At 37.5% G+C, this 15528-nt stretch overlaps 1 long non-coding RNA gene and 1 other non-coding gene across 8 annotated transcripts in view; both read left to right on the top strand.

Annotated features, from left to right (window-relative positions):
- The first annotated feature begins 110 nt into the window (after positions 1-110).
- LOC122065377 lies at positions 111-217 on the top strand. The gene has a single exon (XR_006135994.1). It is a non-coding gene; the product is annotated as a small nucleolar RNA R71 (small nucleolar RNA).
- A 5973-nt stretch (positions 218-6190) lies between these two features.
- LOC122065375 overlaps positions 6191-15528 on the top strand; it is a 31502-nt gene continuing 22164 nt past the window's right edge. Inside the window, exons 1-4 of one of the 7 annotated variants that reach the window (XR_006135988.1) lie at positions 6191-6386; positions 6532-6648; positions 7596-7653; positions 7779-8274. This is a non-coding gene — a long non-coding RNA (uncharacterized LOC122065375). Of the gene's footprint in view, positions 6649-7592; positions 7654-7778; positions 8275-8373; positions 8442-15528 lie in introns of all 7 variants that reach the window. The other 6 variants (XR_006135991.1, XR_006135993.1, XR_006135990.1 and 3 more) reach the window with 6 other exon arrangements.

Genomic DNA, 15528 nt, shown 5'->3' with positions numbered 1-15528 from the left:
TTCCTTCATCTGTAAAGGATGTGAATCCCTCAAGGCACATAGACTCTATCATTTGTTTAGTTGAGTAATCAAAACCCTTATAAATTATTTTACATAAATGCCATAAGTCTAGGCCATGGTGAGGGCATTCTTGGAGTAGATCCTTGAATCTCTCCATAAGTTTGGAAAAGGATTCACTAGGCTTTTGCCTAAACTGAAGAATATCACTTTTAAGCTTATTGGTCTTATGAGTTGAAAAAAAATTCTAAAGGAAGACAACTGTGAACTGTTCCTATGAGGTTATGGAATTTGTGGGTAACCCATACAACCACTTCTTAGTTTGGTCTTTCAATGCAAAAGTGATATACCTAAGCTTAACAGCATCATCAGAAAGCTGTTGGATCTTAATTAGAACACATACCTCTTCAAATTCCCTTAGAAATAGGTATGCATCTTCAGAGGTCAACCCATGGAAGTGGGACAACATAGTGATGTATTGAGATTTGAGTTCACAATTATTACCCTGGGCTTGTGGTAGAACTATACAGGAAGGTTGGGCTGTTCTAGCGGGGTAGAACTTATCTTTCAGAGATTTAGGTGGAGGATTTTGCTATTGGTCTCCCATATTGAAGGGTTTTAAAGAGAGCAAACGTATAGGGTCACTACTTGTTGGATCTCTTATTTCTAACCGATTCTTAGTATTATGTACCCACCTAACACTCATGCAACAAAAAATTACCCACAACTAGAGTAAGACAAGAACAAAGAATAGATAGCAAAACTTTTTTTTTATGATTTTTTTATTTTTTATTTTTTTATTTTTTATTTTTTTATTTTTTTATTTTTTATTAATTTTTTTGGATTTTTTGGGAGCTTACCGACAAGGATCCGGGGTTGCTCAGGTCAATTCTTGAGGTAGTGCTATAGAGTGAAACCTGTCTTTATCATACTGTGAGGCATGGCGACCTCCACTAATACAACTATTATTGTAAGTTGATCTTCTCAGGAATTCAATAAAAGAAAAGGAAAAACAAAACAAAGCAAACACGACACTCCGATTTACCAAAAGAAAGCAAAAAATAACATGGAACTGTCTCCCCGGCAATGGTGCCAAAAACTTGTTTGAGATTTTAAAATGTAACTGCAAGTGTACGGATCAGTGTAGCTACGGGTCGAACACAGGGAGAGCGGCCACTTTATTTTTTTTTTACTTCTTTTAATAATGCAAAAGTGAACCAATTAATGGTTGTGATCTAATTCTAATTACCGTCCTAAACATATGTATCTAAAATAACGTCATAACCATTCGTCATCTAAGAATTTAAACACGCAAGCCACGTAATTAAAATTAAATAAATAAATAGCTGAAAACAAACACCCCACGCAATTAAAAAAAAAACCAATAAGGGAAAAAATTGAAATAAAAATAAAGTAAAAGAAAGGGGATAAAGGTAGAGAGAGACTCACAAGTAGGTTTCTCTACTTAGCCCAAGGGATGCATCATTGTATGAGCTTCCCTACTTGACCAAAGAGTCACTCTTATAAGGGTTACTCTACTTGGCTTTAGGGAAAGGGAGACAATTAAAATAAAAGCAATAAATTGATGGTTCTATGGCTAGGAAGGGCAAAGCCAACACATACACTAGTCATGAACCTTGGGGGAAAGGGATAGCAATAATGTAACGATTGAAATTAAAATCCTAAATTAAGAACGAAAGGGTAGTCAGAAGAGGGAATGAGAGGGGGAAGAGAAGACTACTAAAGGAACCTACTTACTTGAACTTCAACCCTTGAACTGAAAACTTGATCGATTTGAGATACTACCAGTACTAAAAACCAGATCTGGAATAAACCAAATCTGAAATTTCTAGTACTAGAGAAAACAAATCTGAAAAAAAAAATTGAACTTGAAAGACATGCTTAATAGCTTGTTCTTGTCACCTAGAACTAGAACTTGAAAATTAAATCTTCAATTGTTTAAATAATAAAAATAAAAGACTGAATAAAAAACAAAAGTGTTTGCATTAATTGAATAAAAAGAACTTACAAAAGTGTTTAAGGCATAAACCTAGAACTAGAGCTAGAGAAAGAGAAAACTAGAGAAAGAGATCGAGTAACTAAGAAAAAACCCTAGAAGAAGAATGAAGTACCTCCTCCCCTTGTGTTAATTCTATTATATAGAGAATGGGGGAGGGAAGCTAAAGATTTTAGCTTCTAAAAAAAAAAAAAGATTTTTTTTCATCTTGTTGATGAGGTGGAGGAGAGAGAAGATAGAGAATTATAGGAAGTAGGGAATCTCCAACCCTTTGGCCGACCTTCTTTGAGTGATGAGTAGGAGAGAGAAAATCTTCTAAAATAAAAACCTCAAGAAAATGGCAGCTAAGAGGTTCGAACTTGAGACCTCCTAATCAGTAAAGGATTTTGCACACCACAACTCACCAACTACGCTAGGTAGTTGTTGTTACCAAAAACGAATCTTCAATCACTTAAAAATGTGGTCCATCGATCCTTGTTGGTATTTGGAATATTCTTTGTACCTCTGGGACAACTGCAAACGGGTTGGTTTTGCATCTCGGTTCAGTTCTGATCCATTTTTCTTTTTCTAGCCTGAAAAGAATAATCACTTATATGGTTGACAAAACGAATGTGTACTTACAATTGAACACATCCATCTTGCTCAGAATTTCATCCTCTTCTCAACCATGAAAAGAAATAGGACCTCTTTATGTGTAAAATTGGAGATATAGTGCCCGATAGTCCTTAAGGCCTTGAAAATATAAAACCTGCAAAAAGAGAATAAAACCCAAGGTAACTCCATTCTAAATATGTAAAATGCATGTTTTACTACACTAGATTTTACACATAAATGTGCTCATCAGACACTAGTCTTGTATTTATAGAACAGTGAAGGGAGGACTCCAGAACTTTCCCAGGGTTTCCTTGTTTCACCTTCAGTTTCCTTGGATTATTCTAACATGACTCTAGCAACTTCCAGCACTTTCCAACCTGTTAGAATGTAGAAACTTCCGTTACCTAGAAAAGAAAGTAGAAACTTGTGGAAACTTTTCCTAGCCGATTTGAAAACCAAGCCCTGGAAAATGCTTATTGTAATTTCAGTTTTTTTTTTTAATAAAATAATAATATTAATTTAAAAGGTGAGTTTGGAACAGCTACAATTTGTGATTCTTTGATCACAGTTTTTTTATCAATAGCATTATAGGCTATGTTCTTAAGCGCACCAACTAGGTTGTTGTTACGCTTTACAAAAAAATTGGTATTTGTACAAAAGATTAAAGTTTCCAAAAAAGTGATAAGATATAATCCATGGCCACCAAAAATATTGCCATAACAGGTTCTCAAGTCTTCAATTTCACTCCAGATCTCATCGACATCCCATCTTCCTTCCATTGCTTGCTCCAAGGTTATTAATTAGAAGGCCCCATGCTGCTATTTAAATATCTTCTCCTGTCATTAAATAGTTAGCATAGAGTAAGGCACAATCCCTTGGTGTTATAATAGTTATTTCCCATCTAGAAATACTTTTGCTTTTGTTTGTTATTGTCGTGATAATCATGATTGCTTTGTGAAAAGAGGGTAGAATGGATTGTAAAGGTAAATCATTAGAAACCTAGTACTGAACTTCTTGTAGAATAGTACAGGTGTTCGGTTTTTCTAAGCCAAAAATTATCTAGTTCCTAAGTTTCCAAATATAGTAGCACATGATAATAAAGATGTTGAAGAAAAAATCCATATTGATCAGACGTATGTCATTAGAATTATAAAATACATAATTAAATGAGGAAAAAACAATAAGGTATATAATCAATTTTGACTCCTCTAGTACAAGCTGCCCAAACTCTTCTTGAGAAATCTCAAGAAATGAAGACACGCCATGCTTATTGTAATTGAACTGAGCCACTTATAATTATAGGGAGATATCCACGTCACTTTGAGAATAATATTGTTAGTCCACTGTGAAAATGGTAGAAAAACACCAACGCCACAGATACGGGCATTCAATGACCATTGTGCGTACCCCTACCTAGGTGTGCACCCATGTATGTCCACGCAAGGGCCTCTTGCTAATAGAAAACACGTACCCTCAAACGATATATGGGAAAAGGCTCTTTGAGCCTAAGACATATACTTTGCCTCCACATGATTTGTTATAGGGAAGTAGTTTTATGTCTATAAGTGAGGCCTATGGTAGCACCCCCTATCTATTTCTCAAACGAAATTTAGTTGTTGCCTTGGTTGCACCCAAGTAGCTGCAAATCCTATAACAACCAAAGAAATAGAATCTTAAAGGGTATTTTTGGAAAATACTATAACTTAGAGGGTATTTGTGAAACCAAGGGAAGAGCGAATTATTCCATTTTTGTGGCTGCCAACAGAGTTTGCAGCTAAATGCTAGCAGCCAAATTTTTTTTTTCTATCTCTCTCGTCCACAAAAAAGAGTCAAAGGTATCTTTTCATAAGGGAAAGAGAGAGATAGACACTTGGGAGTGCTGATGTATACTATAATGCTCTTGGACAAAGTTCTTTTTGCCACTTATAATAGTTCTTTTGCCTAGTCACGTAAGATTCGGATTGATCATTTACCTTTATTTTTCATAAAAATAAAAGTAAATAAATAAGTATTTTTTTACGATTTTACCCCTGTTTCGATACCAATATCTGATTCCAGATCGGTCAGGTATTGGATTCATTGATTTCTCTCAAACCAACCATTAGATTCTTTATTCACTTGGAATTTGAAAAGTCAGTAAGATTCGTACATACACAATCCATGACTTAACTTTCTTCAAATTATCATTAAAAAAAAAAAGGTTAACATTCTTCAAATCAAGTCATCGAGTTAAAAAAGAAAGTTTCCTCAAGGCTGTATTTGGTAGCCATGAAAAGAAAAGAAAAGAAAAAAAAATCTCGAAAATAGAAGAATAAGAAAGAAGTGAAATGGTAAAAAAAAAAGTATGTATGTTTGGCTACTATTAAAAGAAAAGAAAAGAATAGTTCTTGTATTTTCTTATGTTTTCTTTTATTTTTGGCAAGATTTTTCTTTTCTTGCAGCGAAAGAAAACATCATTCCTAAAGTAAATTTTGAAATTCAAAAAAGGATATTCTCTTGGTTCAAGGCATGCCAACCACAAATAGAATTTCTTAAACCTACAATTTTTTTATACTTTTTTCCTAGTTTAAGAAATTCTCTTTGTGCTTAGCATGCCTTAATTCGAGAGAAGATTACTTTTTGAATTTCAAAATTTACCTCGAAAATGATGAAGTTTTCTTTTCCTGCAAATAAAAGAAATCTTGCCAAAAATATAAAAAACACAAGAAAATATAAAAACTTTTTTTTTTCTTTTGATTGTAACCAAATATACATACTTCATTTATTTTCTCATCATTTCATTTATTTTCTTCTCTTTTCAAGATTCTTTTTTCTTTTCTTTTCTTCACTTGGTCACCAAACACAACTTAATTGAAAAAGGAGAAAGCCAATTGCCAGAGTTTTTCAAAGCTCTCTCTTGGCCATGAAACTGCAATAAAAATTTAATCTTTCAAGGCAATGGAAATCTGAAATTGTTTCCTAATTCCCTACTTTCATAATTTTCAGTTATTCAGAATTTAGAAACTTGTTCTAAAAAAAAAAAAATTAGGGCCAGGGAAACCAAGCAAACGATGAAATTGATCCTCCCAAACCCCTGTCACTCTTATATATATGGAAGGGAAGAAACCTTCTCTACTCTACCCCACACTACAAAAAAAGAGGTCAATAGAGGCGAATTTAGGGGTGGGTTTTCTTACCTGCCACTAAAAATAAACCTATAGGGTTAGTTTTATGAAACCGCTTCTAAAACTTATACATTAGAGGCGGTTTTATGGGTTGGCCTCTAAAAATGGGACAATAGGAACGCTTTAAATTGTTCGCCAATAAAGAGTATTTAATAGAGGTGATATTTCTGTGCCCCACGCAATAGAGAGTACTGTTTACATGTAAGCAAGCACATACCTGTAGCGGCTTTAGTTTTACCGCCCCTAAATATTAGTCAATAGGGGCGGTATGTTTTATTCGCCACAATAACAACCTTTTTTCCCCTAAATAAGAGTGTTTTCACCGGGAGAGAGTAGCGACGCTTATCTTTATCGCTACTATAGTTAGATTTTTAGATTTTGATTTGAAAAATATAAAATTAGTGGGGTTCGCGCTTAATTTCCACAATCCCGCGTTCTCTCTAATATTTTCCGAAACCTAACCGCTGCCTCTCCTCCTCCTTCTATAATCCGTTTTCTAATCTACAGTGACTGCAACTCCAGCCAAGGAAGCCATTGTGACTCCAGCCGAGGCAGCTTGGCGATTCTAGCTGTGACTCCAACTCCAACTCCTTCGGTTTCCTCTCCCATCTCAGGTAACGTTTGTCCGTCTTCTTCCTTCTCTTCTCCTTTTATTTTTGTTTGCTTTTGATTTCTGCTACTACTACTGTGTTTTACTCTATTTCGAATGGTTCTTCGACAACCTTTTTTTTTTTTTTTGGATGAATTCTCTTTTCTAAGTCTGCCAAACAACCGTGCGACCACCACGAGGTTGGACCGTTGGAACCAACGATGGGAACGATCCTTACTGCTCGACCTATACGAGTCTCATCGGAGCTGTTAATCAAGGATACAGAGGTACGAGCCTATAGACTTGGGTTCCTTTATACTTCGACAACATTGAATCTTCATCTAAGGGTGACTAAACCCTTGCACCTAGGCTCTAATGATGCACCTATGGTGAGAATCAAAACCGCAGATTGTCTTTTTTTTTTTTTTTTAATGTAAAATTTTAAAAAGCCGGCAAAAACAAGTTGAGCCATAAGTAGTGTTGGTGTCCATGTCCTCCTTACAGGGCACAAACCCATTGTGGTGGATTTGTTATATGTTTAAAGTGCTTAAAGACTAGTATAACTAGGGTTTACAATGTAGCAGATTCAATGATTCTAACTGTACACAACCTCCTTGCACCTAATGTGGTGGATTTGTTGCTAGGCTTAATCAGGTTCCAAGTTCATGTTGGGTTAGATAAGGGTTATGCTAGAAAACCAAGAATGTGGCTATTAAAGAAAGGTATTCAGTATTATTTGTGGTCTGGAGGAACTACTGTACCATTCATTCCTAAGAATAGGGGAATTCCAATGGGCAAGGCATGAAAAAGGAAAGGAATACTTGGATTTCTTTAACTGCAAGAGTGGCAATAGGTCTATTCCTCCAACATAGTGGACAACTACAAATCTCACCTATTATGTGTGCATGTTAGTAGAGAACAATATATCTTAAATGGGATTTTCTCAATTTTATCTTTATTCCACCAAATTTTTTTCTTTTTAAACTTTTTCACGGTAGCAACTAATCAGGCAATGGAGGAAAACTCTTTCTTTTTCTTCTTTTTTTAAGCGATCAGAAAGCAACTAATCAATGCTTTGCAAAATAACACATCACTTTTTGTCATTGACTACACTTTTTTGTATAATTTGTTTCAAGGGTTAGTATTTTATTCAAAGTTCGAAAATCAATTAAATGGTTGCTAATAATGTACGGACAATAGTACTTACTATTCAAGAGATGTTGTTTTATAGCAGTTGTAGAAAATGGATAGCAATCATGTGGACGTTGCTTCTACGAGTGCGGTTGCATCGGGTATGTCCATTCTACTTTCATTATCATGTAATGACATATTTAGTTGATTTTATGATAATATATTCATTATTTTTTATCACTAAATTGTATTGATTTCTTGTTGTAAATTGTCACTTTACATGTAGACAATCATCGTATGAAACGTGGTCAGTCAAGGGGATTGGCTACAACTTCTTTGCCAAGTGGCCAAAAGATAAAAGTTAGGAACAATCATTTGTGCTTTTTTCTCTTATGTATTTATAGTGTGTGAATGTTATGTATCATTGAATACACTTTCATAACTTGTGGCACTGCCTTAGTGAACATTTTTAAAAAGGATATAGCCTTGGTCCATTTGAGATAATGCCATTACTATGTCCAAATGTATCTACTATGTTTGCTTTGAAAACTGAATCTGGTTCACGAAAAACATGAAAACCATTGTCACGGAGGGTCTAGTTCCAGTTAAAATGAGTTGGTTACCCATCCAGTTTTTGGATTATGGTTAGAATTTGAATTTGCAAGCTATGGTCACCATTGATAAACTTTTTTGTTCAAATATTTATCATGTGGTAGCTTTGATGGAGGAGGAGGAGGAGGAGGATTCTTGATCTCTTCCCATAGCACCTGACAGCTCTACTGGTAAATATATTTTCTTCCATCTTTGGCATTAAATTATTTTTTTTCTCTACCTTCTGTTTCCGTACTTATATTCCCTTGAATTTCCCTTCTATTTGTTAGTTTGTTAGTTTATTGAAGGCAGCGTCTTGTTAAATTGGGGAAATAATATGGGGCCCCAAAACCTTTAGGTATATTTCCCTCCAATTATTCATTCTGAGATACTCTCTACAAGCACAAATAATCTCATTAGATTTTATTATTTGTCTAATCAGTTTGCCATTTTGTGTTGAATCTTAGAGACACATGGGATTTTGGGAGTCAAATATCTACATAAATGACATAAATGCCTAGTTTAGGAACTTGATTAATTAGTCAAGCTAATTTTGGATCTCTGAACCAGGTTCTAGCATTCCTTTAGTTTCTATTCTGCACAACACTTGCTATTATATTTGCACTATTTTTTATTTCCTTTCTCTAGTTTCTGTTTTGGCTCTACTTGGACCCTATGTGTTGTTTACTGTATAAATTGTTGGGTAGAAAATTGAAATCGATCATTTTTTCTTACAAAAAAATTGTGCAAGAATAATGAATTGATAAGGAATCATTTATATAAACTAAAAAATGAAAATGACATAATGTCACACCCCACTCCCGGCAGACCCAACTTACCATTAGAAATACCGGTGGTGTGAGTAAGACACGTACCTGTCTTACAAACCTACCAGGATCTCTGATAGCAGTACCTTAACATTTTAACAATCTCACATCACAAACCAGTATAAGCAGCGGAATCAGAGTTTAGTAACGGAATTTATAAATAAAACGGGAAACATCTAATGGTAATATAATAGCAATAACCGAGTTATTTTATTACATTCATCCATGACATATACTATAATCTCAAGAAAATATACAATCCACAACTATATCCAAAAGTATCACAATATGATGTACAATCTCACGGTACGGCGTAAGCACAGTGGTTGCAAGCACAGTCCTGATCGTGCTTCTCCGCTTGGCGTCCACTAGTCGCTCACACCATACTCTGACTCAGAAGATACTAGGTCATCTGCCATTGGCACTACGATAGCTACATCATCATCTAAAAAGGGGTGTATGCGTGGGGTGAGCTTTCCAATTCCCTCAGTGAGGCGTGGGGTCAAACACATCCAAGGAAGATGATAGCAATAATAATTTATGATGCATGATTGCGAAAATTAAACACATAGTCTATGATGCTAGTGATGCAGTTCATTTGTTTATTATCGACCTAACAATACAAACTAAGTCTAGTGAATGCTACTATGGCGCATTAGGCTATATCCCTTGTCTCGAAAACAACATCGACTACGCAACGATACACCCTAGCTGTGATTAGAAGCCTATCGGTCCCCATATGCGTCCATGGGTCACCCAGCAAACCCCTGATAACACCCTCTTGGCAGTCACGACACCGGTAACACATCGGCCATGCCGAACAGGTTCCCGTCTCTGGCAACAACCACATCATACTACGGGAGTGGTACTTCAGAAAGGCTCATCAAACATACCACAATGGGTTATCCAACACCTCAACCCCTATTGGCAAGGGTGAGTAGCATAGGGAGTGATACCTAACTATATATATACTACATGCCTTCATAATGATGCAGTTAGTATGGATTACATGATATCGGAGAGACCTCGGCCACAAGTGTAATCCATCTGCAAATACAATCCCCGGTACATGATACCAGAGGGACCTTGGCCACAAAGTGTAACTCGAGAGCGTTTACCTAATCTAGCATGCAAATAGCAGTTGAGTATGGACTATGCAACACCGGCAAGACCTCAGCCACGAAGCATATCCATTTCCAAATGTAGTCCTGGGGTACACGATACCAGCGAGACCTTGGCCACAAAGTGTAACCCGTGACTACAACTAATTTTAATGCACATAATCAATGTATGAATGCAACATACATACGGCAATCACGGTACCGGTACCACCTCGGCCACACCAGATTTCATCACACACACACCCATCCAAACACACGGAGATCACGATACTGGTACCACCTCAGCCACATAGGATCCCATCATACATTTCCATACAATTCATATCATGATCGTAAAATAAAAATTTCAATTGAACATAAAATTCTAAGTATGTAAGCAATTAAATAAAAGGCAACCAAGACCCCTAGATGACAATCAAATATAAAGCAGAAAACAAAAAAAAAAAATAAAAAGACATGAAAAAAGGGATCAATATTCAATAGTTCAACTTCGTGTCATAATTAGCTAGAATTCAACTTCAGGTGTTCCTTAGATGTTTTGAGCAGCCCATAGTTGTAGAATCCCCACGAGATCAAAGTGAATTGAATCATGAAGTTAAATGTTTCAACTTTTGTTACATAGGGGATTCAAGATGACTTTTCTAGGATTCCATCTATTAGAGTTAGATAATATTCTGTAAGGCTGCATTATAAAGCCGATTTAGTATTATGTTTTTCCTTTGTTTTGGGCTAGTTTTTAGCTCTCTTTATCGGTTATGTATGGCCTTGATAAGGTCTTGGGCTATGTCCCACCCCCCCAACCGCAATTGTATTCTTTCTTTTCTCCTGATTTTTAATAAAATATGAGGGTCCAGACAGTACCCAGTTAACCTATTTTATTTTAAAATAATAAAAAAAATAAAAAAAATGGAAAAAAAATCATGTTATGAAAACTATTCTCCAAAATAACAGAGAAGCTTAAAAATAGAAATAAAAAAAGAACTAATCATCCATCTAATTCATCAAATTAAATCTATGTTTCAATGAAGATTCAGAAATCATACATCTACTTTGACACAATTCAAGATAAAAATAAGACATAATATTAAGACAATTTAATACATATTTTAACTGTTTCAGCTTATTTGTTCCTATCAATTTATCTTCTTTTTTGTTCAAAGCCAAGTTTCTTGTTCATCTTCTCTTTTAAAATATTTTCTTCTTCTTTTACTATTTATGTTCCTCTTCTTTCCCTTAGTTGAGTAGTTTTCTATTTTTTATTTTTTTAAAACCAATAGAATCTTAGCCCTTTTTTAAATAAAATATTTGTCTAAATTATTCTTTAAATTAATTTATTCATTTTCTTGGAGTGTTGGGCCTAATTACCAATGTTACGACACACATGCATTTGCATGTGCGTTTTAACTAGATGTTACCATCAAAGTTTTTCCCTAGATTAGGTAGTACCTATGGAAGAAACTATTGATGAAACATTGCTAAGTAGGATCTACTAAACTTTTGGAAGCCAAGGTGGTCATAGATATTTTCTAAAGAAAAAATACTACATGCCAATGGAAATTGTTTAAAAAAATTTACGAATAAAAGTTTATCCACACAGGAACAACTTGCAGACTCCACCTTCGGCAACTTAAGAAAGTTGTACATTAAGGAGCATGTAATTAAGGATATTGGGGATAGATATTCAGAGGGAACACTAAGAGAGGAAAGACATAAATTGGAGAGAATGTCTGGCGCTTTGGATGAAAGAGGCTCGGTGGCTGTGGAAGATGAAGATGGGGGCTCTCCAGAGGCAGTGGATCAAGGTCCACAGGTTCCTCCACTGGATAATAGCCAAGTGGGTGTTGGTCTGCACCGCTCCTACACGATGGCTTTAGGGAAATCATCTTGGCCAGCCATGGATTCCCTTCCGGATCCCATTTAGGCTGGGAATATTCAGCAGGTGGTGATTCTGCAGAGAGATTATAAGTCAAAGAGACAGATTTTCCGTTTTGCTTTAATCTGTAGGGTTAATTTCCATTTGATTTCTATAGATACGCTAAGAGCAGAGGCTCAAGAGAAGTGGAACTTAAGCCAAGGGGTGAAAATGCATCCTCTGGGAAAGGGGTATGTGATTTGTCAATTCTAGTGCGAAGGAGATAAGGCAGCAGTGTGGATGCGAAGCCCTCTTAGGGTTGGAGACCAAGTTATTTGCTTCCAACATTGGAAGCCTGATTTTAATATTCACGAGAAGCATTCCTTCACCAAGCTTGTTCGGATCCATTTTCCTGATCTATCGCTCGAGTACTGGCATAAAATCGTCCTTTTATCTATTGTAAAGGCAGTGGGACACCTGTTGCTTTGCATAGAAGAACAAGATAAGGCCTACTATGTTATTTTGCAAGGGTGCTAGTAGAGATTGATATTTCTAATTTAGCAGTGAGGGTGGAGGAAGTTCAGGTCAAAAGGATTGAACCTAGAACTACCCAAGTGTATGGGTTTTGTCAAAAGGTGGTTTATAAAGATAATGTTGAGCGGTGTGTGTATTGCAAGCGAGTGGGACATCTGATTTCTAGCTGTAGGCAGAGGAAGTTAGATGAAGAGAAGCGGTGTGCGGTGGAAAACGCTGCAAAGATTCTAGGGGCAGTATACGTTGAAGATGGAGACAACTCAGGAGGAGTTAACTCGGTTGAGGAGTCTTTGTAGACACCCAATTTTGTCACCCTCCACCGGCTATGATGAAATATGGATCTTGGATATGACTTTTGGGTTCCAATCAATAGAGATGATGATGGAAACGTTCCCCTACCTGAAACTCTAGAAACCCCATGTGGGAGAAAAGAGAGTCAAGTTCTGACTTTTTATATATGAAGGAATCTGGTCAAGATGACCATACAGATGGATAGTGCTCGAAAATATGATTTCAAAAACATATGGCACGTCAAAATCAGACCAGAAGATCTCCTGCGATCATTCCCAAAAAATTACACTTTCCCACATGTATGCTGCGCACGCGGATGGTCCCGCTGGAAACCTGGAAAGGTCCTCTTCCCCTATTTTAGGCAAGAACCCCCTTTCTGTCCATTAGGCAACTAGGTTCCCTCTTTCCTATTGGCCAAAAAAACCTATAAATATCCCCCTCCTTTGGAAAAAACACACCAAAATCCCACCTCACTCTATTGTAGTGAAACTTTCCTCCCCTCCCACTCTTAATTTTCTTCAGGTCTTCGGAGCGATCTTCGTCAAGATCCAAAATCTTGTTCGGATCTTCGAAGTGTTCTTTGGGACTTTGAAGATCTTCAACCCAAGTCCTTAGTTCAATCAAGATTTTGCTAAAAGTAGTATGTTCTTCAACCCCCTCCTTTGAGTGTTCTTGAGTTTTACCCCACCCCCCCTTTGAGGTTCTTCGAGTCTATGAAGAGATCTTTGTTAAGATCTGGAACTCTGTTCGGATCTTTACTTCAGGACTTTGGAGATCCTCAATCCATATTTAGGTCAATCCGTTTCTTTCCAAAAATAGAAGTCCTAGAGGAAGCCCTGTCCTAAGTGCCCCTAAAATCTTTCCAGAAATAGCCATTCCCAATAGAAGCTCTACTGAAGTGCCACCTCCGTCTAGCCTTCCCCTAGCCTATCCCCAAAGGAAGCTCTACCAAAGTGCCACCTCAGCCTAGCCTTCCCCTAGCCTATCCCTAGCGAAAGCTCTATTGGAATGCCACCTCAGTCTAGCCCTCCCCTATCCTATCTCCAGCAGAAGCTCTGTCCAAGTGCCACCTCAGTCTAGTCCTCCCCTAGCCTATCCCCAGTGGAAGCTCTACCGGAGTACCACCGAATCTAAATCCAAAAATAGGCTCCCCTAACTGAAGCTCTATCTAAATCGAAATCCGAAAATAGCCTTCCCTAGCCAAAGCTCTGTCCAAATGCAAATCTAAAAGTAACCGTTGCTAGCCGGAACCCTGCCCGCAAACCATCACAATCAACATCTCTCAAGAAAGGAAGTTGGAGGTCAAGACCATCTTCCCCTGAGCCAAGAGAAACACAAAAAAATAGTCTGAGTCGGTACTAATCAGGGGCCCACTCCTCTTGACCCAAAACAGGGGTTAAGTTTAGGTATAATTTCTCAACCAACTTGTCATAATGTAGACTATATTTTTTTTAGTCTATATAGTAGTTTGAATTCAATTAATGTATATATGTGCGATAACTTAGCCATACATGTGGAATAGTAATAATTATAGAAAATGTCTGTTCTTAAGAATCTAGTAGGAAGACCGGTTGAACTAGATATATTGGGTACCTAACAACTTCCCAATTCTGTAACTTGATACTTACCCTAAATCTCTAGACCAGACCAACTTTTGGGCCCTTTTCTCAGGAATGGGGCCCATCCCCGGGTCCTAGGCCCATAACCCTAGGTGGTGAATCCAAACCCCATTTGTATGATCCCTATCCCTGTATTGGACCATCATCAAACCCCCGTCTCAAATGATGAATTTCACACTCTTATGAAATAGGCCTCCACATATCTCTAAGTGGCGATACGGTGGTGCGGGGCCCACAATCAAAGCACACACGATAGGAACCCCTCCCCTTACATGAAAGAGAAAGGGAGAGGAGAGAGGATGGGATGCAAGTCCTTTTCCCCCCAAGGGAAGAGAGACATTAGTCCATCTCCGGCTGCTACCCTTATAGTCTCCTATTAGGGATCAACATGTGCCACATCAGTTGAGCGTTTCTGATCCCATATCAAAATTGAATCAACCAATTTCAAAATCGCCTAATGGTGAGGGAGGAATCCAAATAGTTTTGGAATCTTCCATTCAAAGTTCCAACGTAATAGGTAAGGACTTTATTGGCTATGATTTAGCAAATCCTACCTGTGTGGAAGGTGAAGTGGACGGGTCAGAAGATGGTTCAGAAGGTAGGTTAGATACCTGCCCATGTGACGACCCAATCCATGAAAAGAACTAAGCTCCATTGGTTCTGGAGCAGACCAGGTCGAGATCGGCTATTGTGGCAGGCATGACTCCCCCTCCTCAAGGTCCGGGGGAGATAAGTTCGAGGCTAGTTGTTGTGGATGGCATGGTTCCCCCTGTGTCACAATACCCTTCTCGAAGACAAGGTAGGAGTAGAGGTGCAGACTGTGGAGGAGAATGTCATGCTAATGCCAATACTGGTGAGGATCTATCATGTCTTTAATGCCTGAGATGGAGTTCTCTAGGGGGGACGGTATCAGTTTTCCATTCCGAGATGGTGGATGTGGATAGGGCAGCAGTGACAATGGATAAGGAAGTTGGAGGTTCGATGGTAGGAGGAAAGCAGAAAAAGAAGAAGGTAGGTTAGGCTAAAAAGTCTAACAAAAGCACTCATCTAATTTGTGATCTATAAGGGTCATGTATTGGAATATTAGGGGGGTCTAGAAGGCAGCGGGAATTAGTGCCTCACGCCTGATGTTGAGGGAGCACTGTCCAGATGTGCTATGTTTGGCTGAGCCCATAGTTCAGGTGTGTAAATTTCCTTCTTT

Source organism: Macadamia integrifolia, unplaced genomic scaffold, assembly GCF_013358625.1.
Source record: "Macadamia integrifolia cultivar HAES 741 unplaced genomic scaffold, SCU_Mint_v3 scaffold1987, whole genome shotgun sequence".
NCBI lineage: Eukaryota > Viridiplantae > Streptophyta > Magnoliopsida > Proteales > Proteaceae > Macadamia > Macadamia integrifolia.
This window is presented reverse-complemented; position numbering and strand designations above follow the sequence as displayed.